This window comes from Terrapene carolina, unplaced genomic scaffold (assembly GCF_002925995.2).
Source record: "Terrapene carolina triunguis isolate 2854851 unplaced genomic scaffold, T_m_triunguis-2.0 Scaffold23, whole genome shotgun sequence".
NCBI lineage: Eukaryota > Metazoa > Chordata > Testudines > Emydidae > Terrapene > Terrapene triunguis.
In genome coordinates this window covers 12,338,466-12,363,171 of record NW_020664374.1, presented here as the reverse complement: position 1 = coordinate 12,363,171, position 24,706 = coordinate 12,338,466, and the positions used below count along the sequence as shown (strand labels likewise).

At 40.0% G+C, this 24,706-nt stretch overlaps 1 protein-coding gene across 2 annotated transcripts in view; it reads left to right on the top strand.

Annotated features, from left to right (window-relative positions):
* The window catches only part of LOC113406219 (E3 ubiquitin-protein ligase Midline-1), a 354,834-nt gene that overhangs the window by 231,436 nt on the left and 98,692 nt on the right, over positions 1-24,706 (top strand). The gene's annotated exons all lie outside the window — the stretch shown is intronic.

Sequence of the window (24,706 nt, the reverse complement as noted above, 5' to 3'; positions counted from 1 at the left end):
GCTTACAACTTGAAATCCCTCATCTCTACTAAGCAGGGGAAACATTTAAGAACTGTCTTCAGGACTCTCCCAGCAACAGCATTCAGCCACACTTACATAAGACATAGAAATGAAAACAAAAATGAAATTGTTTCAGAGCTACCTGTGACATTCCCTTGGTTATGTGTTTCCTCCCCCCTTTCACCTCCCCTTCCACAGTGAAATGGCATCTATCCTATCAGGTAACAATGCTGCTCTGACAGTCCTGTGTTCCATTGCAGAATGTCTTCAGTATAGTATCGGTATTGCTAACACACATTCTCTGGATGTTCTCCAGTTTCAGCATGGACTTAATTTAACAAAGCTCCAACTCAGAAAGTAGAGAAGTATTATACCTCTTTGAGCCCAGGATCTTTTAGTTACCAGATTTGCATGCTTCTGCAGAGCAGAATAAGAAAGAGAGACCCTCAGGAACCCCAACCCCCGTTCCTTAGGGAAATGCAGCTTTGGTTATTTCAAAGGAAGACTACAACTGAGAGATCATGAGTATGAAGGTAAAAAGAGCATTCTTCTTCTGCATACAATGGTTTCAATGGCAAGAAACAAACAGAATAGGTTGAATTAACTAGAGGTCTTATCTCAAAATGCATACTATTTCATTGTTGTGTGTGTGTATGTATGTGTGTATATATATGCACAAACACTTTATGTTTATATATGAGTGCATGCACATACACAAAAAGTCATATTATATTAAAACAGTGAATAGTAATGGGAAGAAAATCTGGCTGAAACTGACAGCTTCCTTTCAAATCTTAAAGGATTTCTTGTTTAATAATGAAGTATAGTTATTTTTACATATATTACACAATTGTATTCTTTGATAAATATAAGATTTTTTGTCATGATTGATAATATTTTACATTTAGTATTATATAATGTGGATATAAAAACCCAATAATTGACTTAATGAAATGTTACTATTTGGTAGACTAATTAGAACAGTTACATCACTATTGTTCATTGATTTATATTGGTAGGAATGCACTATTTAATTTGAAATACCTGCCATAATTAAGTATTGGGTAAGTATATTTTTTAATCTCTCAATATAAGCAATTAGGAAATATCTCACATTTTGACTTATTTAGATGTAGTAAGCCTAAATAGAGCATTTTTAAAACAGTTGTCTCCTTTCTTTATAGCTTTGAGTTAATATCACCAATAGCTTGGAAAATGAAATTTAAAGCCAGGCTAGTTTGTACTGTGCGTAGGTTTTCTGCTAGCTCTGGTTGTGAACATGAATGCAGTGGGTAGAGTAGATGATTGTCATCTGATGCCATTCCACTTTAATGACAATGCAAACGATTGTTTAAATTCCTACTAAAATTATTTTTTTAGCTAAAATTCTCTCTATTTATATACTGTATTACAACGTTTTGGCATTTTGTGTCCAAGGTGACAAGATACCCAAATATGTGTTTCCTTGGCCCCAACAATCCTGCCAGGTGGTTGATCTCTTCCCACAGATAGTTCTGTCAGATAACATCAAGCCTGAATGAAGGCCATTTGGTACCCACTTCATCATGAGCTACCATTCCCCTCATATAATTCTTCCCTCCATTTGCTGCACTACACTCTAGGTAGAAGGGTAGTAGGCCAGGTAGTTTCTTTCCAGATCAAAGCTCCAGTCTCTGGCCATCAGCAAGGCTATTTGAAAACCATGCCTTATCCCTTCTCTCCCTACCTTTTTTTCCCAGAGGCTGAGAATATTTTATGTGCTAAAATCCTAGAGCGAGATCTACAGCATGTAAATCGGCATCATTGCATTGAAATAAGCAGAGTGATGTGGGTTTACATCAGCTGAAGATTTGGCCTCTGCTGTCTATCAGACAAGCAAGAGTTCCAAGTCCACTCTTGAATTCTGGTTGTCTCCTTCATTAAGGGTAATATTGACCTTTGAGATAGATACTAGGTTAGCCTAGCTACACTACTGCTACTAAGAATGGAAGGATCTTGGTCTTGAGTTTATATGGTGACTTTCATCCACATGGATGTGTAGAAGCTAATAAGCTCAATGCTAAAATTTAATAAACTAAAATGTCAACTAAAAGAAATGGATAAAACTGATGGTTGTGAAAATACTGTTATTTAAATAAAAAGATTTTTGGTGATACAAAGATTTTTGAAAAAATGAACATGTATTATTCTGTAAAATCGCTGGACTCATTCATAAATTTCTAATGATAACAGTTTCCTTAAAAAAACAAAACACACCATATCTTAAGTGACATTTTCTTTCAGTGGAGGGTTTTTAAAATCAACATAGTGTTGATGCTACCAACAGCAACTAGCTGGTTTTTGGTATGTAGCTCTGGGTGTCAAGCTATGCTAATTACTTGCATTCTATCCCAGCAGTGTTGCTAATTATTTGAACAATATATCATCCTTCATTAACCGCGGGACAAAAGATGCCATTACAATCTAGCTCCTTTTGTGGCAAAAATGAAGCTCTTTAATTAAGAGTTCTGGTACACTTGTCTGAGGAATGCATGCTAGAGTGGATTTAACAGTCAATGTAATAGTCATTGTGAAGCTCTGGAAATGAGAACTAAAAGTCTAAATCACTTTGCCCTGACAGTTATAACTCCAATCCTGTGAGGTGCTGAGTACTTTCATCTTTTATCAGCCCCACTGTGAGTTACAGCAGCAGGCCTCTAGTATTTTTAGTTATAGGATTACATGAAAAATCTTCTGTTTATTATAATTATTAATAATTAATAAAGTAGGTCACAGACATATATGTGTATAATAAAAAAAACTGGGGACAAGTCAGTAATATATTAAATTTATATGACATGGTATAGTGTTAACTTTGTAGTGGAACTTAAAATTAATCTTCTGGTATATAAACAATGTATAGTGTGTTATAAATATTAACAGGAGGTTCACAGGGTTCTAGCAAATGCTCACATCTCACCCCCTTCATGAATGCAAAGAATCTCTATTACTCAATGAACATTCATCCTTTCCTTTTTGTCTTGGAGCAATGGAATGAAACATACCAGTTTTTTTCAGGGAAACAAATCAAAATTAGATTCTCATATAGTTGTATCTACATAAGTTAACATTAGCTAAGGTTTTGGAGTGAGAGAGAATGTTGTGGGTGGACAAATGTAAGACAGATATAGTCAGCTAATGTTCATTTTAAGTTAATAAACATGTTACATTTGGGCCTGAAAAAAGGGAAAAAAATACATCTTGGGTCAGATTCTCAAATGGTGTAAATAAACATTGCTCAATTGAAGTTAATGGAGCTGCTTAGATTTACACTAGCTGAGGATCTGGTCTATAACGTTCATGTAGCAATATCTCCCATAACGCCATGCAATGTGAAATCAGTTTTGGGTGGCTTTCATACTACCTAATCAGGAGATACCTTTTGTTAGGTCTGCTATAGCCCTGAATATGTCTGTGTAATTCTTATTAATGCTGAAGTGTGTTAGGCATGTTTATGAAATATAGATCAGATTCCAGAGTAGAATTCTGTAACTGCGAGAGTGTTGCCTTTTTCATTAACATTTTCTGTATTTTTACGTCCAAAAGTACACCAACAAAAAGGGATCTTTAAATTATGTTTGGTTGCTGGGTTTTTTGTTTTTTTTTCATGGAAAGAAATTACAAAAATTGACAACACTATAATCAAAATCCACATTTTGGTGTGATGATTTTGTGACAGAATCCATTAAAAATATCTATTTCTTTTTTCCTAATCTGAATCAGGACACAGGGGAAAATAATCCATTTACCTTAACAAGCTTAGTGCTCAAACATTTTTCAGTGGGAAGCAACTATAAAATATTTAAGCACTGAGAAAATCAAAGTTACATCTTACAAAATTACTTTGAGCATATTATGATAGAAGGCCTTCTGCCAAATCCAAAGCTTCTATAAATAGAGTATAACAATGCATGCATCTTTCCCTGTTGTTTTAAACTTGAGGTTAAAACCCTTAATATCTAAATGTCTTTGTAGAGATTCTGGTACAATATATGCTGAAATTTTCAGTCCAGCTATGTGTTCCTTACTTCCTTTTTGTATTATTTTTAATTTATGGACTGATCATTAATCAGGTTGCAAATGTATTGTAATATCATCAGGGTCTGACACTGCAAACCTGTACTCATGTAAATAGTCCTGCTGACCACACATGAGTATGTGCTTCCAGGATCAGACCGTACATCATTATGTGCATCTATTAATAGTATGTATGGGTAGATCAATACCTATACATACAAAGATACTAGTAATATCTACATGTACTCTGTGTGTGTGTGTGTGTGTGTGTGTGTGTGTGTGTGTGTGTACATATAATAGAGAGTGTATATAATTTGTGTGTGTATGTGTATAATACACATACAAGGTACTAGTAATATCCAAATTTACACACATGCACAAACGCACACAAATGTACAGTGCATGTGCATATAAATAGATACATATGAGGGTGCATAAAATGTGTGTGTGTAAATATATATGTGTGTGTATATATGAATTACATACATATGTATGTTATGTATATGCATTCCATATATAATGTACTTTTGGTTATTACTAGCACGTTTATGGATGTAATGGATTTCTATTTTTAACTCAGCATTGATTAATGTATGCTTTTAAAAACACTTTTTTTTCTGTTGCTGATTTTCATATTTATGAATATATTTTCCCTTTTGTATCTTTGTAACTTCTATTAACATTAGGCTTAATGGTAGTTAATGCATTAGGAAAGAATATGGGCCTTAGAAGAAACACACAAAGCCTTTCTCAATAGGATCAATTATTCAATCTCCTCAGTGAGCACAATATATTGTATGAAGGATGTGGAAAAAATTATAACTAACTTTACAAGATTGAATATTTTCGTCCTGCTTGCTTAGTATTGAATGATTTTGAGCAGCAGCCAGTTGTCACCTTTCTTTCAAGTTATGCAGCTTTAGTATTTAATAAAAGTATTATATTAAACCTGGCAAAATGTGTTCTAGGGAAACTTGAAATTCAATAGCTTCTTGTTCATTCTGTACATGAACTTCAGAAATTAGATGAAACAGGTTTAATAAAAATTGTTAGAGTACATAAATTAGGTACGATATATGCATACATGAAGTTAATAAATTGTTACATTAGATATTGCCCAATCTATGTAAAATTGTGTATTCTGCTGCATAGATTATTCTTCTTTTTGGTGTCAACATTGATGTTTAGTCACATTTACTTCTATAGAATATTATCGAAACATATAATCAGACTGGCCTCTTTGAAGTGTGCCAATACCCAGACAATAAAAATAAAACTAATATGTGTAGCCATGCTGTTCTAGGGATTATTGTGCTACAAAGAGTGTGTAACCTCGGTAAAAAATGGAATAACCATCTCTCACTACACTAATTTATCATGTTAATATACTTATACAATTATGAGAATCCTCTTTTTAGTCCTACATCCTTTGTTGTAGTGTGTGACCTTAAGTCTTTGTTGTTTGTTCTCCTGATTCAGAATTCTTTGGTGGAGAGGAGCAGGACTGTATAACATTTAATTATGGTTACAACCTTTTTAGCATTTTTTTCTTTAGACAACCTCTGTAAAATAAATTTTAGAATTTGCTTGTTAGCCGAGGATGTCTGAAATGACTCGTGCATATGACTATATACTATAATTTCACAGGGAACAATAATATCAAAAGGTCCTCTAGAAGTTCAATTAAGCTCTTTTTAAATATTTTATTATAATTTCTGTTCATTAAAAACAAACAAACAAGCAAGCAGTGCTGTAAATTTTATTGTGTATTTCACAAAGCTTTAGCAAGACTTCCAAAGGCATCAATTTATTTGGAATTACTGTTTGTTTTTCGCCCACTTTTATCCCCAAAGTAACTTTTAAAAAAATGTTTTGTTGATGGCATGGGTTATTCATAAAGAGCAACAAAATTAACAAATGGTACAGATTATACTATAATATAGTCTTACACTCTCCCGTCATATGTTTCTAGCTTCCAGGGGAACTAGACTAAGTAATCGGTTCAGAGAGTCTAGAACTCTGGGGGTTCTAAGCTGGGGCTCTTAGCGTTGTTCCAAATCCCTCCTAAGTTTTAACAAGATGAAATTGTTTACCGAGAAGACCATCAGATAGTCTTGTCTGGCATTGTTATCTTCCTCATCTGTTCAGATGGTTGAGAGGGTTAGATGGTGATGAGGAACCACAATGGATAGGAGATGTTTTAGAAAGGACGGGGATTTATGTGGTTAAATAATAAATAACTATATCATAATTAAAATAAAATAAATTTTAAAAAAAGAAATAGAGTAAATGGTTAAGGGGGAAATAATTGTTATGCTAAGTTTAGGAAATGCTTAGTGGTTGGATGATGTGTTGTGATAGAGACGGAGAGTAGTAACATTTTTTTAAGTATGTGTATATTTTATGAACATAGTAGCCCTGTGACCTTATTATTTTAAATTCAACTATTCGTTAAAATTAAAATGATGTCAAATACATCTTCAGACAAAACACTGTTAAAGTGGAGTTGAGTTTGAGAGTACACGTCAAAAAATTTAAGGGTAAAAATAATTGCAAGGGTGTTGTAAGTATTCTAAAAGCAAGCATTACAAGCCTGGGAAATTCAAAGTTAAGTTTAAACATTTTTTAAAAAAAATCAAAACCCGTTAAAGCACTGTAGGAGCGCTATATAACACTAACTGTACCATGCAACGCAATAATCATATGATTATGATTAAGGCATATTAATGTTTGTTGTCTTGGGTTTGATTAAACTGATTTTTAAAACCATTCGGTTTTTTTCTTCACATTTTCTGAACTTGACATATGCATCAAGCAATGTTACCAGCAGATCATCAATTCTCTTTCATGTGTTCTAGTCATTAGAGCAGTGGTTCTTAACCTGGGGTGCACACACCCCTTGGGGGTGCGAGATGCCCTTTCTGGGCGTGCAAGACATGCCAGATTTTTTGAAAGCAGATTAAAAACTTTGCAGTGTAAACTCATTGCTGTTTCCTTTGCTCTAAATTGTTCTGTACATCTTTTCCCCAGATTTTATATTTATTAACAAAATGGTAGCACCTCATGCAAATATACATGATCTGTGCTGCCTCCCCTTCCTCCAAATTGTGTATAATGCAGTCATTATGCTCAGCAGTGGCAAGAGCTGCTCCTGAATCTAGGGAACAGAGATTATTGTTATTTATTTAAAATGTATATTGCAGAGGCCAACAGGAAAATAATAGTACAATTAAAGGGAAAGTCTATAAAATGGTGCTCCATCCAGTTTTAATGTAGGGCACTGAGCATTCGGCCACAAAAAAGAAACACGAGCAAGTTATCTGTTCCACAGAAATGTAAATGCTGAGATGGATGAGAGGGGTAAGCAAGAGAGACCATGTGAGGAATGTGTATGTTAGAGACATGCTCAAAGTAACACACACAAAACAAAAAATGAGGGAGTGGTGCAGACTTAGGTGGCTTGGTCATGTAAAGCTCAGTCCTGACAACTGTGTGGGTAAGAGACTCCAACAGACCAAGACTGAAGTAGGCCGACCCAAGAAGTAGTTGTGGGATATCATAAACGAAAACATATTAACATGTGGTGTGATGGAGGATCTGGCATTGGCAGAGCACTTTGGAGGGAGAGGACTCATAGAGCAGATTCTATTTGATGGGACTAAAGTGAGGAAGAAGAAGATTGCAGAGACCAACTAGGTCAAGACTCCACAGTGCTAGGCACTGTACAAACATATAGTCATTGACTGTACCACTATGGGGACAGCGTTTTGTTCCTTCTTCCACGGGGGAGCAGTGGCAAGAGCCTCTCTTAAACATCTGAAGCTGGGAGATTCCTGGCCCAGCAACTCCTGAGGCCAAATTTGCAGACCCACTTTCTCACCTCAGTCCAACAGGGAATCAGAAGCCGAAGCTGCTTCTAGTCACTGGGGTAGAGAACACGAGGGAGATCTTTGTCTGCCCCTATTAGATCTGCAAGCTACCTTGGGACAATTGATGTAGATATTGTCTAACTAGCTGTTTTTCTAATGGTTTCATACTCAACCGAGAATTGGGAGAGGGAAAAGAGAAGGGAAGGGAGGGAGGCAAGTGGAAGAGGAGGGCATTTTTATCATAAGGCAACAATGGTGAGTGAGTAATTCAAGGGACTTGATTAGATATAAAGATCATGGAAAAAGAAGTAACATGCCAGATATTGCTGTGCATGTATGTTTTATCCTTTACTCCCTTCTCCCATCCATCCTTTATTTTCTGGTGATCAAATAATCTCTTCAAGGTTGGAGCATAGTCATTAAACATGTCGGTAAAGCGCTTAGCATACTTTGAGTATGCTATAAATAAATAATAATAAGTGAAAGAAAAAGTGGTGTACTCTTGACTTTTGGGTGATGTGCCGTATGGTGCTGCTTGAAAGAGTTTGAGATGGTCTTTTTCTTGTGACTTGTATAGGGTGCATGAGGAGCATCACTTTTCTTGTGACTTTTTCCTGTGTGTGTTCTGGCAATATACAATAGTTCATTTCATACCTGTGTTTTTCCAAAGAGTACCTCAAACAAAAGCACTTTCAGAGTCAGATCCCTGTATTGGTACTTTAACTTACTGTTCCTCTTTTCCATTAGAATGATTTGACGGAGTCCTTAGCTTTCTTCTCTGCAGCTGCTGAGGTGTGAGATTTTTGTTGCAGCTAGAATTAGATTGGCACAGATATAGCCATCATTGCCTTCTGGTAACATCTGCAAGGTTATTTACTATTTGTTATCTCTAAAACAGTTCCCGTTGTTTCTAGGATTTTAACAATGGAAGAGAAAGGGCAAGGGGCAGTCAATATTGTTCAATAGTAACATTTTTTTCCCTTAGGAAACAAGCATTAACACTATCACACGTCAACAGTTGTTTATATAAGGATATGTTTTCAAAGGTGCCTCAATCCAACTTTTAAAATTACATGCACAATTTTTCACATGATCCTAAAAAATTGGATGTGAAAAATGGTGAGTTCAAAAAGACTCAGCAGGCGAAATCTGATGTGTAATTTGAGTGCATTCTTTTGAAATTTCTACTCTAGCCATCAGTTCCGCAGAGACAGAAAAGCAGGAGTAGCAGCATGATCTTTTAATTCAGTTTGATAGTATTTGGTGGATCAGAAGGCTCTTCAAAGACAGTAAGAATAGGGGATCCAATAGGAGTGACTGTGGCTAAATTCCTCTTTTTGAGACTTATTTTTTCAAGTATTTTTGAGGTTGAGAGGGTTTTTGTTCCATAAGCAACTATAGACTCTTTTTGTCAGTGGCCTTTCTCTGACATATAAAACATCAGAAAGATGAGGTGGATGATGTAGTATCTTTTAGTGGACCAATTCTGTTGGTGAGATAGACAAGCTTTCGAGCTACACAGAGTTTTTCTTCAGGGCTGGGAAATGTACTCTGGTGTCACAGCTAAATATAAGATAGTTTCAAATTAAACTATATGTTCAATTTTGTAGTTAGCTGTGACACTGGATTAGAACTGAAATTGTCGCAGACAATAGATTCGAAGGGCAATGGGAATGGAGGTTTCAGCGTGGCAGTGAGGCGTGCAGGCCACTGGCTGCACAAAAATGGGAGTCACTCTGAGCCCCCACTCCTGGGCCACAGGCTCAGTGATGAAGCTGCATCCAACCCTGACACAGTGCAAGGGCCAGGCCTCCCCAAGAAACAGCCCTGGGCCCTGCCCCTCTGTGCTGGGCACACCGCAATAGCCACCGAGGGGGACAGTCTCACATGCACGCCCATCCCTAGTCCCCAATCCAGGTGTGGGCAGACAGGTTCAGCCCAGCAGGATCCAAGTGTGGAGGGGCTTAGTGTGGGGGATCCAGGTGTGGGGTGAGGGTTCTGTGTGAGGCAATCGGGTGCGGGCAGCTTGGTGGGGGGGGGGTCTAGGTGTGTGTGTGGGGGGTCTGGATGCAGGGGATGGAGCTCAGCGGGGGAATCGGGGTGTGGGGTGGGGACTGGATGCATGGGGGTTGGGTGGACGGGGGGGCAGCTCCCTGTACAGTGACTCCTCCCCCTGCAAGCTGGGGAGCTATGGGGACAGGAAATGGGGGTGGAGCTTCCTGCAGCTGGGGGAGGGGTCACCATATGGGGAGCTGCCCCCCCTGTCTACCCAAGTCATTTGCTAGAATTGTTAGGCTGTAGTCAATGACACTTTGTGCTTGCCTTGCCCCATAACTAAAAAACATAAAAGGAAAGAACAAAACTCATACCACACTGACTCTTTCCTATGCATCCAGACACTACCCCACTCCCCACCCAGACTCCCCTGATCCATACAGTGGAAGAGGAAGTCTCGTCCCCCACTAGCCCAGCCAGGACTAGCAGCTGGAGCCCAGCAGCTCTGGGTATAGCACAATAGCAAGTGAGAGGGACAGAGTCTCGCATGCATGCCCGATCTCTCCCCCACCACCAGGCTATGATTTACGTCTCCCTCAGCTGCTCCCAATGCCTGAACCAAAAGTTCCTGCTCGGGACCACTGCCAGGGAGGGCGCGTGAATCAATTATTCTATGAGGAAAGAGTAAAATCTGTGGGGGACATTAATTCTGTGCTTGCTCAGTGGCGCAGAATTCCCCCAGGAGTATAATTCTGAGCTCAAATCAGATAAACCAGGAGTATTTCCATTGAAGTCATTGGTATTATACTGAAGTATTATAAAAACTGAAGTGAGATCAGAATCACAAAGCTTGAGCAAAAGAACTTAAATTCCTGAAAAAGTGTTTTATATCCCAAGTGTGCTGGTAGCCATTTACATCCCAGTACTCTTTGTATTTAGAATGGGAAGTACCATAAATATGGTAATAAATTTAACTACTGCTTGCTGTAAATGCTGAGTTTTTAATGGCACCCATTGACGGTCCTAAGTCTCTCATTTCTGCCATCAAAATAACAACTCTGAACAATTTTCAGAATTTGCAGATGACATTTGTTTAGCTGAGCTGGAGAGGTTTGTAATTTACTCTTAATATAAGACAGTGGTTCTCAAACTTTTGTACTGGTGACCCCTTTCACATAGCAAGCCTCTGTGTGTGACACCCCCCCCCCAAATTAAAAACACTTTTTTTTATATATTTAACACCATTATAAATGCTGGAGGCAAAGCGGAGTTTGGTGTGGAGGCTGACAGCTCGCGGCCCCCCCATGTAGTAACCTCATGACCCCCTGAGGGGTCCCAACCCCCAGTTTGAGAACCCCTGATATAAGAGGAAGCAAGGGGGCAACAGTGACTCAGGGCTAGTCTACACTTACCCGGTAGTTCGACGGCTGCGGATCGAAGTTCCGAGTTCGATTTATCGCGTCTGGTCTGGACGCGATAAATCGAACCAGGAAGTGATCCCCGTCGACTGCGGTACTCCAGCTCAGCGAGAGGAGTACCGCGAAGTCGACGGGGAGCCTGCCTGCCGCGTGTGGACCGCGTCTGAACCGCGGTAAGGCGAAGTAAGGTATGTCGAATTCAGCTACGTTATTCACGTAGCTGAATTTGCGTACCTTACTTCGATTTGGGGGGTAAGTGTGGACCAGCCCTCAGAAGCTCCTGGAACTACTCCTGGAATAGTGCTGTTGATGGTACCACTCCTTGTTCAGGACTGTCTCTAAAATCACAAGCTGCACCTCACCTCCTTGTATCACTTCCTATAATTGCATGTACTATATTGTAAAATCCTGAGTTTCACACTTTTGGAATTAGTTTAAAAATATTGACGTTTTAATTCTGTGTCTAAAGATAAACTCTAACTTGTCTTGTTATAAACAAACAACATTTTTGGATGGATTAAAAGACCGTACTCCTTAGCACTATCATGAGAGGCTCAGAATATTGGGGTTGAGGGAAATGATGACTAACTAAGTAGAGGAAATCTTTCCATGAAACTGATGGGAAAAGAGAAACCAGAAAAGAAGTGTTCCCTTGTTGAAAATAACCCTGTTGTCAGGTAAAATACTGTATAATTGATAACTTATGACCGGATTTAGGGGCAGGTGACTGCATGGAGTGCAGGGCTTGGAGGGCACCGGGCTTGGGGTGATGTAAATTATTCAAAAGTTTAACAAATGAGAGGGGGTGTTGAAGATGCTCTGCGCCTGGGGTGCCATTTGGTCTAGGGCTGGCCCTGGCTAGCAGTTGTCTGTGCTTGCACTGCGGCAAGCTCTTCATTGAAACTGATCCATGTGAAAGTGTCCTCTTTGATTCATGTTTTGCTCTCTTGAAACATGAGGCTGTATAACTGAGCTCTGTTGTTTAAAGGGGCCCAGACAATATGGTCAAACTTTAAAACTGATTACAGACAGGCAGCTGTTTGCCACAAATGTATCTTGTTCAGAAGTCATTTGCTAGAATTGTTAGGCTGTAGTCGATGACACTTTGTGCTTGCCTTGCCCCATAACTAAAAAAGTTAAAAGGGAAAAACAAAACTCATACCACATTGACTCTTTCCTATATATATATTATGGTGAGTGTGTATACATAATCTATTAAAATGTGAAAAGTGTGTGTGTGGGGGGGAGGATGGTAAACCATTGAAATATTTATTAAAATATGATATTCTCCACACAAAAAAGCCTCACCATATATATAAGGAGAAACCCTTTTCAATGACTAACAGATAGAGAGGAAGAAATTGTTAAAGGAATACATTGCTGGTGCATCCGTAAGTAAAATGCAATATAAAATTAACCTAAGTAAAAATAGAGGTTTTTCTATGTATCCAACCCAAATAGATTCTGTAAAATAGAAGAGGAGAAATTGGTGCTGATGCATGTGAATATGAAGGTTGTGGAGAGGTGGAAGGTCTGCAACTCTCACTATCTTCAAGGGCACACACTGTCCACAGCCACTTCACTCTCACTGCAGAGGAATACGTAGTCACAGAATAACATGCCCTTACCTTGCCCTTCCTATGTTTCCTGCCTCCTCCTGTACATTGGTGCCTGGGGTGCTGCTGTCATGGTCACAACAAAATTGTGGTAGTTCCACTGTGTTTTGGGCCTTCCTCATCTGAAGGGGTAGGGGACAGGATTTGAGTCAGTAGGGTTAACTACTGCACATATGTCTCTAAGGCTACAATTGAAGGTTTATAATTAATCTACAGGTTTGAAAAAGTTATCTGCAGTAGGACATAATGCCTGCATTCTGTCACTGGCCCTTCGCTTTCCCCACCCCAGAGAACAATAGTTGCCCCCATAAATAAAAAATTCTGGTCTAGATACTTGGTCAAATTAGTTAACATGTACGTTGATGTTGTTTTTGTTGCACGTGTTTAAATGAAGGCAGAATTTTCCTACTGTTTTATTAAGCCCATCAACAAATCTGTCTGTACTCAGTGTTGCATCATCGCTGACCTTCTTCTGATGCTTCTGTTGTAGCTCATGGGGCTATGTGACCTTAATGGAAAGAACAGCTCCATCAATTATAGCAACGGCCATCCTCATAATGCCTTTCCACTTTTTTTTTTGAATTGCCACCCAACTCACTGAATTAGCCCCTTTTTTTGCAGGGGGGAATGGTGGAGCAGCACTCCAGAAGTTCAGATGCTTTCCCAAACCTCTCGTCTAAAAACTGGACTAAAAGTCTCATGCAAACAGGATGTCATGAGATTTCTGTTTCTGGCTGGGTAAGAAATATTAGAAGAACTATTTTTATTTACTTCAGTCTTTCCAGTCCTGCCCTTGTTGAGAAAAATAATCTTACGCATATTCTACAGAAATGATCTAAAAGTGCTATGTCTATGTCATACTGTTGCCTTTTGGATCAATAACAATAGAAAAAGTCATACTTCTTGTTAAGGGTAACTATGTGAGGGGGAAAATGAGAGTAATAAAATGAAGTTAGCTATACTTTTTTGAACCTTGAGAAGGTTTGAGTTTGGTTTGAATTTTGAGCAGTTTGAAATTGGCTCCTGCTTCATCTACATCAGTTTGCACATTCCCAGTTGAAACCAATGCAATTTACTTTGTCAAATAAATCACCACTGCTCTTTAGAAAAACACACAAACAAATCCCCCTCAGAGCAGTGTTGTTAGGATCCCATTGCTGTTAATTCTGCCCCATTGAAGACAATGGGGCTTTAGACTTCACCGTTTAGTCAATGGGCACAAGACCAAAGTCCATTGTGGACAAATTTGTAAACTACACTGCCCAGTTGTTGCCTACATTGACATTGCCTCTTAAAAAAAAAAAAAAAAAAAGCCCAGTGTTAAACTCAGTAGCGTTTACAAGCTAAATTATCTGGTTATAAACTAAATTATCATCAGAAGTTACAGATGCATGTGTAGGAGTGATTATTTTCTTAATTACCAATGTGTCTAGTTAGTAATGAAACTGTCACTAGCAAGAAGGAAAAGGGGGGGGGGGAAGGGCATTGCTTATTTTGCGCACTTTTACAGACATATTCTAGGACTGATAAGAGCTCCAATTCATCCTGAAGTCGGAGACGGGAGTTTTCTTGTTGAATGACTACTGTGCACATAGTGGGACTATTAATCTGTTGTCACGTATTTTCCTTAGAGGAATTAGTTTCCTTCCTGAGGAGGTCCAATAGGTCAGGTAAATATCTGAGTTTGGAAGCTGTTTGTATGAGTCCTGCCCTGTTAGACTGAACATTTCTACAAAGAAACTGTGAGAGGAAAGCTCTAGGAAACCTTATCGTGCAGCTATGCAATACAGTAATGTCGGGGAGCCATTTTAACAGTGTATGATAGATAAAAGGTCTCCTCTTTATTGTGTAATTTGAGAATCTAGCTTGTTAGGAATCAGTATTCAGTTTTGGTTTTTTTGTTTTTTAATAGCATTGGCTGAGTACAGATTAAGAGTCAGATTGTGGAGCCTTTACTTAAACCAGCCCTTGCTCATGCGAGTAATCCCTGGTATTACTTGATCAAATAAGCATTATCCAGTGTACAGATTCTACAGTCAGACCCTAAGAAATTTGAATCTATTACTATCCATCTGTTCTCTTATTTTATACTTAGGTTGTAAACATTTTGGGGCAGGGATGGTCTTTTTGTTCTGTTTGTACAGCGCCTAGCACAATTGGGTCCTGCTCCATGACTGGAGACTGAAGCTCTTAGGTGCTTTGATAATACAAATAAATAATAAAATAATATCTCAATTATACAGTATTTACATTGGTTCATCTGGCCACACCCTGCCTTAATTTACACCAGTGCAAATCCAGAGTAATCCCATTGAAGTAATGGAGTTATTCTGGATTTGTACTGATGAAACAGAGTTCAGAATCTGATCCATAGTGTTTTAGTTATAAACAAAACAGACAAGCATATGCCTATGCAGCTCTGTTAAGGGCTCTCCCTGTTGTTAATACAGACCTGTACCACGAGAAGTAGAGATGAGCCTGAATCAAATCCTCAAAAAGCGAGGAGTGTTTACAATATGAATCTGAGGCCAAGACTACACTAGAAAAGGGTTGCCAGTGTATACTATACAGATCTAGCTATACTGGCAAAGCTTCCTAATGTAGACACAGCAAAAAAGAACTCTTGCTTGTATATGTCATAGCGGTTCCCGAAGTGAAATAACCTGTACCGGCAAAATCACTTTGATGCTGGTATAACTGCATCAACACTAGGGCTTTTGCTGGTATACCTATGTTGCAAAAATATCACCCCCCTCACTGACATTGCTATACTGGGAGAAGCTTCTAGTGTAGATCTGGCCTGACTGTGAACTCTTGTTCACAAGGGTTTATGAAAACACTTTTGATCTATGTGAGTTTGTCACCCAGTCCCTGAATTTCACTTTGTGCTTTAGAGTCAAATAAATCCCAGCCATTTTTCTGAAACTAGCTGTAGGATATCCAAAAAGGTTCATAAAGCGAAGCCAACCTTTTACAAACCTGCCCTGAATTTTGAGCTTGCAGCCAGCCGCCAAACTGGCCATGTTTTGGTTTTCATTGCAAACATTTAACACAGTTCTAGTACTGTGCTATAGAGTCTCCTTGGCTGTTTGGAAAGTGCTTCCCTAAAAATATCAACTTCACTTTCCAAACTGTGGATTTGATATTTAGATATTTATTTTGATATACACATTGGCCCTTTTAAAAAGGAGCACCTACCCCTACTCTAGGCACTACTTGACTATTCCTAAAAATAGAGAGCTCTTGTGTAACTCTCTTTTAACTACAAATCAACTAATTCAGAATAACTCAGCAGCAATAAACATATGGAAGATCTATAAAGATCTCCCACTAGAACCTTCCCCCTCCTTCAGCCTGGAAAAACAAATGGGCTTCAGAGCATGCCCTGAAAATTAGGGCTATTTCAGACCAAGAGGAGAGCATGTTCCAAAGTATATATAAAATAATTCCTCATTGTTTCACCATAAACCACAGTGAATCCTGATCAAATGAATGCAGCTGTTGCGGTGCTGTAACATAAAAGAGAGCCAAAATATGGTAACTAATTTACTGTTCAGGGATTTTTAAAATATACATTTGGAGGAGATTCATTATTGGTAATTCTTCAGTGAGGCATTTATAAACTTATCCTCTGAGGTGATCGTATCTTCTTTCATTCTGAGAACACACAGAGAAGAAATAGAACCAGGATGACAAATGAGCAGTCAGAAATCTGCAACAAGAAACCGCAAGAACCTCAGGCTAATCCAAACCAAGCTGAATAACCTTTTGGGAAGGAGATGAGAACTCTTTCATGGGCTGTTAGAAAAATTTACTGAGAGGCTCTCTGCTGACCAGGTCACTGAGGGCAGAGTCACCAAGGGGAGGCTGCAACAGCCACAACCTCCCATCTGCTGGCAGGATTATAAGAATTTGCCGCCTAAAAGTAGGCAATGTTGGCTGGGGAGGAGTTGTCCCCTCAGTAATCTCTGCTGATAGTGACCCTATGGAGCTCTGAACATAACCCGAGGGTGGGCTGCCTGTTCTCACTTATGGTGAATGCTCCCCTGGGGTGTCAGTGACTAGGATGGCACAGGGAAGTATTCCAAATACTTCAGACATCTGTAAAAAATTCAGTGATTCTGGCCCACAAAATGAATACTGCCCATACACTTCAGTATCTACCCCACAGATAGTCCCAACCTTTGCTCTGGCTGTTTAGAAGTAAACAAGCAGATATCCAGAGCACCAAAGTCATGAAGAAGTGGACATAATATCATTTACACTGCCATAAGACCACTGGCAAAAGAAAAACAGTTGCATCCTATCTTATCCCGAAGAGGGTCTAGCTTCTTCTTTGTGCTAATTGTGACCCCAAACTATATTCTAGCTTCAGAAAGTGGAAAAATATACAGTGCCAGAGTCCCTTCTTCAAGTGTTCTGATGTTCACTATGTTTGGTACTTTGACTAGAAAATTGCTACTTGTTACAAAACTATGCATACAAATTGTAGAAGTATACGATTAAACAGATGAAATGTATATTAAAGCTGGTGAGATGAGGGTAAAGCATGATTTGAACTATGTTAACTGAAATTGGTGTGAACTAGGGTATGACGGGGTGTACTAGCCCCTTTAAGGCCAGAAAATGAGTAATGAAGGTGGGTCCCCAGGTCTGCCTAGAAAGGCTGCAGGGAAGAAGCCAATCAGAACTCAGCAGGCTCAGCTAAAAGGAGTTAGTTCCTGGCAGGGACTAGAGGAGCAAGGAAGGTGCTCTTTGCTGGGGTTTGAGACAGAACCAGAAGACGGGTTCTGGTGACATTGGCATTCTGTGGAGAAGAACTTCAGCCCTGAGATAAGGGTGAACAGGAAGGGACTACATGGGAAATGGCCCAGGGAATAGCAACAGCTATTTATAGGGTCCCTGGGTCGGGACCAAAAGTAGTGGGTGGGCCCAGGTTCTGCCACTGGCAGGATGGCCTAAGCCCCAAGAAGGGGATAAGACTTGTATAGCCCCAAGAGAAGGGCAGGACCTAAAAAAAATCTCCAGGGAGAATGCTCTGGGGGCACTGCTCTATACCAGGGCAGACAGGGACTTAAAGCTAGTCAAGAAGGGTCTGAGGACTGAGCCCAGAGACCAAGCTAAAGACATTACTTAGGGCACAGGGACAGGCCCTGTTGGACCTTTTACCCTGGAAGGGGTTTGTTTGGTCACATGTTGATGTGTGTGACTTGGCCCGATGGTGGAGCCACTGAAGGGCAGTGTTGACAAAGGCAATAGCTGACAGGGCACAGCAAAAAGGGAGAGAGAGAGTGAGTGCACGTTTGCACCTACCCGACACGAGACGCTCACGAGAGGTGAGTGTGCACCATCATATGGGGCTTAGGTTGAGTCAGTTTTTACAAGACCAGAGAATATGACTTTAGACTTGCAAACCAGATATTCAGCTTATGTAAACTGTTGTAGACAGGTTGAAGTTGGTGGAGCTATGACATTTTACACTAGCTCGGGATGTGTCCATTGGGATGTACGGCTCTCCGTGTTCCCAGATTAAAATGAGGCCATTTGCACCTTTCTCACAAGAAACCACTGAGTTTTGTGAAACCCTTATTGTTCTTGAATAACACAATGTTTGTGGGAAAGTGGAGAAAGAGAAAAGTGGTTTTGGGAAAAGACAGCTCATCAGGCTTCTGAAAAGAGACTGAGTCCTAGAAGTACACAGAGAAAAATGGAAGGTAGGGCACTGTCAGAATGCAAACACTTTGTTTCAAGGAGAGGAAAAGATGTTAGCTGAAGGGAAATGGAAACAGTGGGCAGCTCAAATCAACAGGGTATATCCAGCACAACCAGATTAGGTAGTGTGAAGCTACAAAAGAATATTTAAGGTGGAAAGCTTACTCTGGAAGGTAGACATTCCTCCTGGTCCTTATTTGGCAGAAGCTGAAAACTAGGAACTTGGTATGTGAGTGATAGACAGAATCATCTCCTTTTATTAGAGAAAGACATCTCTGTATTCTGAGAGGATTTATTTAGGACATCTGAGGGTGTCTACTAATTCTTTCTGAATCCAGAGACAAATTGAAATAGGGGAGAGTTGCTCTAACAGCTGATACCAGACTGTGGAAGGACTGAGACAAAGCAGACAAGAGGGGAAAACCAAGCCCTATATCAACCCAGCTGCTTCACGTTGTAGCGGCAATTGAACAGCTGCACAAAATAAACATTCAGTCACACACATCTATAAGCATTGTACCTTGCTGGAGGTAATAGCTAAGACATACAACATTACCCTACAGTTAAAACCCTCAACAAAATTCAGTCTAAAACTATAGTCTGAAATAAGGTGACCAGATAGCAAGTGTGAAAAATCGGGACGGGGGTGGGGGGTAATAGGTTCCTATATAAGAAAAAGCCCCCAAAATCGGGACTGTCCCTATAAAATCGTGACATCTGGTCACCCTAGTCTGAAAATCTCTTCAAGAGTAAAGATAACTTTCATGATTTAGCTCTTACCCTAAAAATGGGCTGTTACTGGAATAAATGCTGTTAAACCACATAGAATTGCATTTGTATTGTAATTTGTCTTGCCTTTTGATATTTTGCTTTTTATTACAATTAAAACTAGTTTAATATAGGGCAAGTCCTTTAGTCCCCTAGCTTGAACTACAAAGAAGACTAATTACATGGGCCCTTTTCTGTAGAAAGGACAGACTTCTGACAAAACTTTGTCTAATTTGGTTTCCAAGTGACTAATAACAGTTAAAAGATATTGAATGCCCATAAGAGAATTGAAGAAGATTGGCCATATTGGGTCAGACCAATGGTCCATCTAGCCCAGTATCCTGTCTTCCTGGCCAATGCCAGGTGCCCTAGAGGGAATGAACAGAACAGGTAATTATCAAGTGATTCATCCCCCGTTGCCATTCCCAGTTTCTGTCAAACAGAGGCTAGGGACACTTCAGAGCATGGTTTTATATCCCTGTCCATCCTGACTAAAAGTCATGGTGGATCTATTCTCCATGAATTTATCCAGTTCTTTTTTGAATCCTGTTATAGCCTTGGCCTTCACAACATCCTCTGGCAAAGAGTTCCACAGGTTGACTGTGCATTGTGTGAAGAAATACTTCCTTTTGTTTGTTTTAAACCTGCTGCCTATTAATTTCATTTGGTGATCCCTAGTTGTTGTTTTATGAGAAGGAGTAAATAACACTTCCTTATTTACTTTCTCCACACCAGTCATGATTTTGTAGACCTCTATCATATCCCCCCTTAGTTTTCTCTTTTCTCAGCTGCAATGTCCCAGTCTTATTAATCTCTCCTCATATGGAAGCCGTTCCATACCTCTACCTATAAGTAGATCATTATGAGCAGCTCAGGCCGAATTTTTCAAATTTCAATTTTGCAACAAAAAGAAAGGGATGAATTTTTCATGAAAAATTGTCTTCTTTTTTTTGGCCAACTCTAAGAGTATATGAAATAAGAGCTGGGGGTTAGTGTAAAAATGGAGCTCAAATGGTATATTTCCATACCTTTGTATGCTAAGTCTAATTCTTAGAATCATGTTTCCAGTGTGAATATTCACTATTACGGATTCAGTTCAGAAATAGCTTTCTGTGAGTATTTTTGCCATGCTTCCTCAGATGAGTTCTCTGACACTTGAGTGCACAGATAGCATTGTTAGAGCATGCCAATAGATTCCTTTACTTTATGCCTACTATTCTTTGTTCCTTATGTTTAGTCCAGATGGTGAAAGCATTCCTCACCAACTGCTGACCTGAGCAATGCAGGCTGGCTTGGATGTAAAAGGACAAGAATGTGGGGGGGAGGGGAAATTGGACTTTTGATCAATAACCAAAATTTTAAAAAGACAGAAAAATGCTGTGATCACACTGTCATGAGTTTGTTCAGCAGCAACTTTCAAAGAACAACTTGTAAGAATTTTAAAATGTTTTTTTATTCAATGTAGAAAGGCTAAGTGTAATTACCTGCACTTCTTAACTTTTGCTGTTGTATTAAAACTGCTTAATATCTCTTACATCTTAAGTATGAGGCAAGAAAAAAAATGGCCCGTTACATCCTTTTGTTGCTCACCATTGGTCAGTAACCATGAATTCCTTTTTTGGACATAATTATAAGAGATATAAGAGCTAGTATTTGGCCTAAAGGTAAACTTTTTACAAGCATGAATCTATTGTAACAACAAACTGAAGTCTTTTGAATTCAAACTGCCAGAAGAGGGAGAAAAGAGAGAAATTGGGAGGGTGGGATTTATAGGTCAGTCGTTGATTTTATTTAATTCATTTTTTGTGATGCTTTAGGAATACAAATCTGTCTGAGATTTAAAAAAAACAAACATTAATTTTTCTGACATAGTTTAGCCAAATTACAGAGTGTTGGCAACCCTAGCAAAGAATATTCACAAGCATCTTTCTGTGCACAAACAGCCTTGCCTCATACTGATGAATTTGGACTTTTACACTTAAGGTACGTCTATACTACCCATCGGATCGGCGGGTAGTGTTCGATGTATCGGGGATCGGTTTATCGCATCTCGTCTAGACATGATAAATCGATCCCCGAATCAATGCCTGTACTCCACCTCGGCAGGAGGAGTAAGTGGAGTCGATGGGGGAGCTGTGGCGGTCGACTTGCCACTGTGAGGATGACCAGGTAAGTCGAACTAAGATACCTCGACTTCAGGTATGCGAATAGTCTAGCTGAAGTTGCATATCTTAGTTCAGAAACACACACACACCCACCCCAGTGTAGCCCAGGCCATAATATCTTAGGCTGTTTCAGCATTACTTCAGGGTGGAATGGCTCCTTCTGCCTTAACTCTATCACACATTAGTGCAGTGATTGCTTATTGTCTGACAAATCCCTATGATTTCTTTTTTAGTATTTATAAGCTTAATCCTAGATTTCTCTTTGGCATGTACTCTGTGTTGCATCAGATAGAGAAACCTGGCCAGCTTCTTTAAAGGCCCATGGTAAAATTTTCAAAAGCACCCAAGTCACTTAGGGTGCAATCCACAAAGCAATTGAGGGGCCTAACTTCCAGATTTAGGTTTCTAAATCCCCATGTGTGGCATCACCATGATCCATGAAACTCCTTCTTGACTGCTGCCTCGTCCTGTAGGTGCTTAAACTCACTCAGCATCTAACTTTCTGCTGTAAAAGTTCTGTAGGCACCTAAGTTTTAGACCCTGGGGCATGTGCACGGCTGCTTCCTGTCGCTGCCCAGGCACCTATCTTCCCGCCTAAGCCCCAGAGCAATTCATGAACAAGGAAGCTAGGTGATTGCCTTAATCACACATGGGATCCAATCCAGTTAGGTGGCCTCTGAGAATGCCTACTGGATCCGGTCCCATTCAAAATCCTATTGGAGGAGGAGGTGGTGGTGGTGCTGATGCCCACCTTATAATGTTTAGCCCAGTGGTTAGAGCACTTACCTGGGATGTGGGAAATTCAGGTTCAATTCCCATCCCTCCTTTGCTAAAGGGAGAGACAGGATTGGAATGGAGGTGGGATGGGGTGTCTAACCACTGAACTATGGGATAGTCTCATGTGTAGCTGTCTCAGTCTCTGCTGTTGAATAAATAAAGAGCCACTGGGAGCAGGGGGATTGGATCCTGGGTCTCCCACATGAATGCCCTAACCACTGGACTACAGAATCATTCTCTCACTCTGTCTGGCCCAATGACTGCTCCACTGTAGCTAAATTCTTAAATTATCTTTGTGAGAGAGGAAATGATTCTATAGTCCAGTGGTTAAGGCACCCACCTGGGAGATGGGAGACCCCAGGTCCAGTCCCCACACACAGTACAGCTTTATCAGAAGGAGAGATTGAGGGAGCCCCACATCTGAATATCCCATAGCTCAGTGGTTAGAGCACCCTCCTGAGAGGTAGGTGCTTAGGGCCAGATTTTGCCATCCTTAGTCACTAGAAATAGAACCTTATTCTGTGAACAGGCTTTCAATAGGACTAATCAGAGTAAAATAATACTCAATGTCAGAGTGGCTAACTCTGGCCCTTACTAAACGGAATCTCCTGCAGAGGAGAGCTTCCAAGCAATGCCTTATTTTTTCATTTGCATTGTCCAAGAGAGTCCTATCTTTTAGGTAGACTTCTTTAAGAGAGATTCAGCAAGTTAAGACAACACTGAATTCATTGGCATGGCAAGCCTGCAGTTTGGCCAGAGATGTAGTCTGACTAACTTGTATAGTAACAAATAGTTCTCTGATACTGAGATTTGGGAGGGTGACCAGAAGCAAGTGTCAATCTAATATATAAGAGAATGGCAAACAAAAAAGCCATTGACCAGGATAGCCATTACATGAGACAAATTGTCAAAGCCTGAAATCATCCTGGCCCAATGGGGGCTGTTGTCAATTATGTCTGGGGTAACTTGCATGAGGTCATTAGCTCTGTTCTCTTTTGAGTAGTGTTCACTCCTTAAGGCGCTGCAGGTCAGATTCATAGATTCATAGATTCTAGGACTGGAAGGGACCTCGAGAGGTCATCGAGTCCAGTCCCCTGCCCGCATGGCAGGACCAAATACTGTCTAGACCATCCCTGATAGACATTTCTCTAACCTACTCTTAAATATCTCCAGAGATGGAGATTCCACAACCTCCCTAGGCAATTTATTCCAGTGTTTAACCACCCTGACAGTTAGGAACTTTTTCCTAATGTCCAACCTAGACCTCCCTTGCTGCAGTTTAAGCCCATTGCTTCTTGTTCTATCCTCAGAGGCTAAGGTGAACAAGTTTTCTCCCTCCTCCTTATGACACCCTTTTAGATACCTGAAAACTGCTATCATGTCCCCTCTCAGTCTTCTCTTTTCCGATTAGTTAGAGGGAAAGCTAATGGGTCAGGATTCCAACAAGGGGCATTTAAATGGGATTTGCAAAGCTCCCAAAAACCTAAGGTTGATTTCCTGTTCCCAGGTGTCCTGGGATTTAAAGAGATGTTCATATTCCCCTCCCCTCCTGTAAGCTATTTATTGGAATGAGCAGTTAAAAAAATTGACACTTAAATTAACACCCCATTAGGCACCTAACACCCGATTAGGCACCTAACACACTTATGAGCTCTGAATACATAATAATTTAAAAATAAATAACTGAGCTGAATGGAGGAAGGGAAAGAGTTCACATCTCTCTAAGCTATTGTTTCAGGTAGACTCCTACATGGGACTGCTGTAGAGCCTGGCAGCGGGATTGAGATCCTGCGGGTCCTGCAGGATCCGCTACCAGAACAGTGAGAGCAGGTGGGAGTGGGATTAAAGAATAGTCCTGCACACGGCTCTCGTTTGAGGCTCTTTGTCAGCAGACTCAGACAACAGAGTATTAGTTACATCAGTTCATATTTGGAAGGTTTTGTTCACAAACCTAAGTGTAGATTCTGATTAAACTGATAGGCTAGCATATGCCTCCCTGTCCCATTTAGATCCACCACCGCTTGGAGACTCTCTACTGAATGCCTCTGCTAGTACATTCAAGTCTCAAAATACTCTGAGGCTTCTGTTTGTGAACCACAACAGAATGAGGCTTGAATTGCTCTGAGGCTTTCTGTCAGAGCATGCTATGCAGCCTGACGTGTGACTAATTTGAAAGCCTCAAGGTAGTGTGACATATGAACTAAAAATAGAGGGGACAAGTAGAGAGGTTGCAAAACCTCATGACAACAGATTTCTACATGTGAGAGAGAGGAGACACACTGTTGGAAGATTTCAGAGTAGCAGCCGTGTTAGTCTGTTAGTCTCTAAGG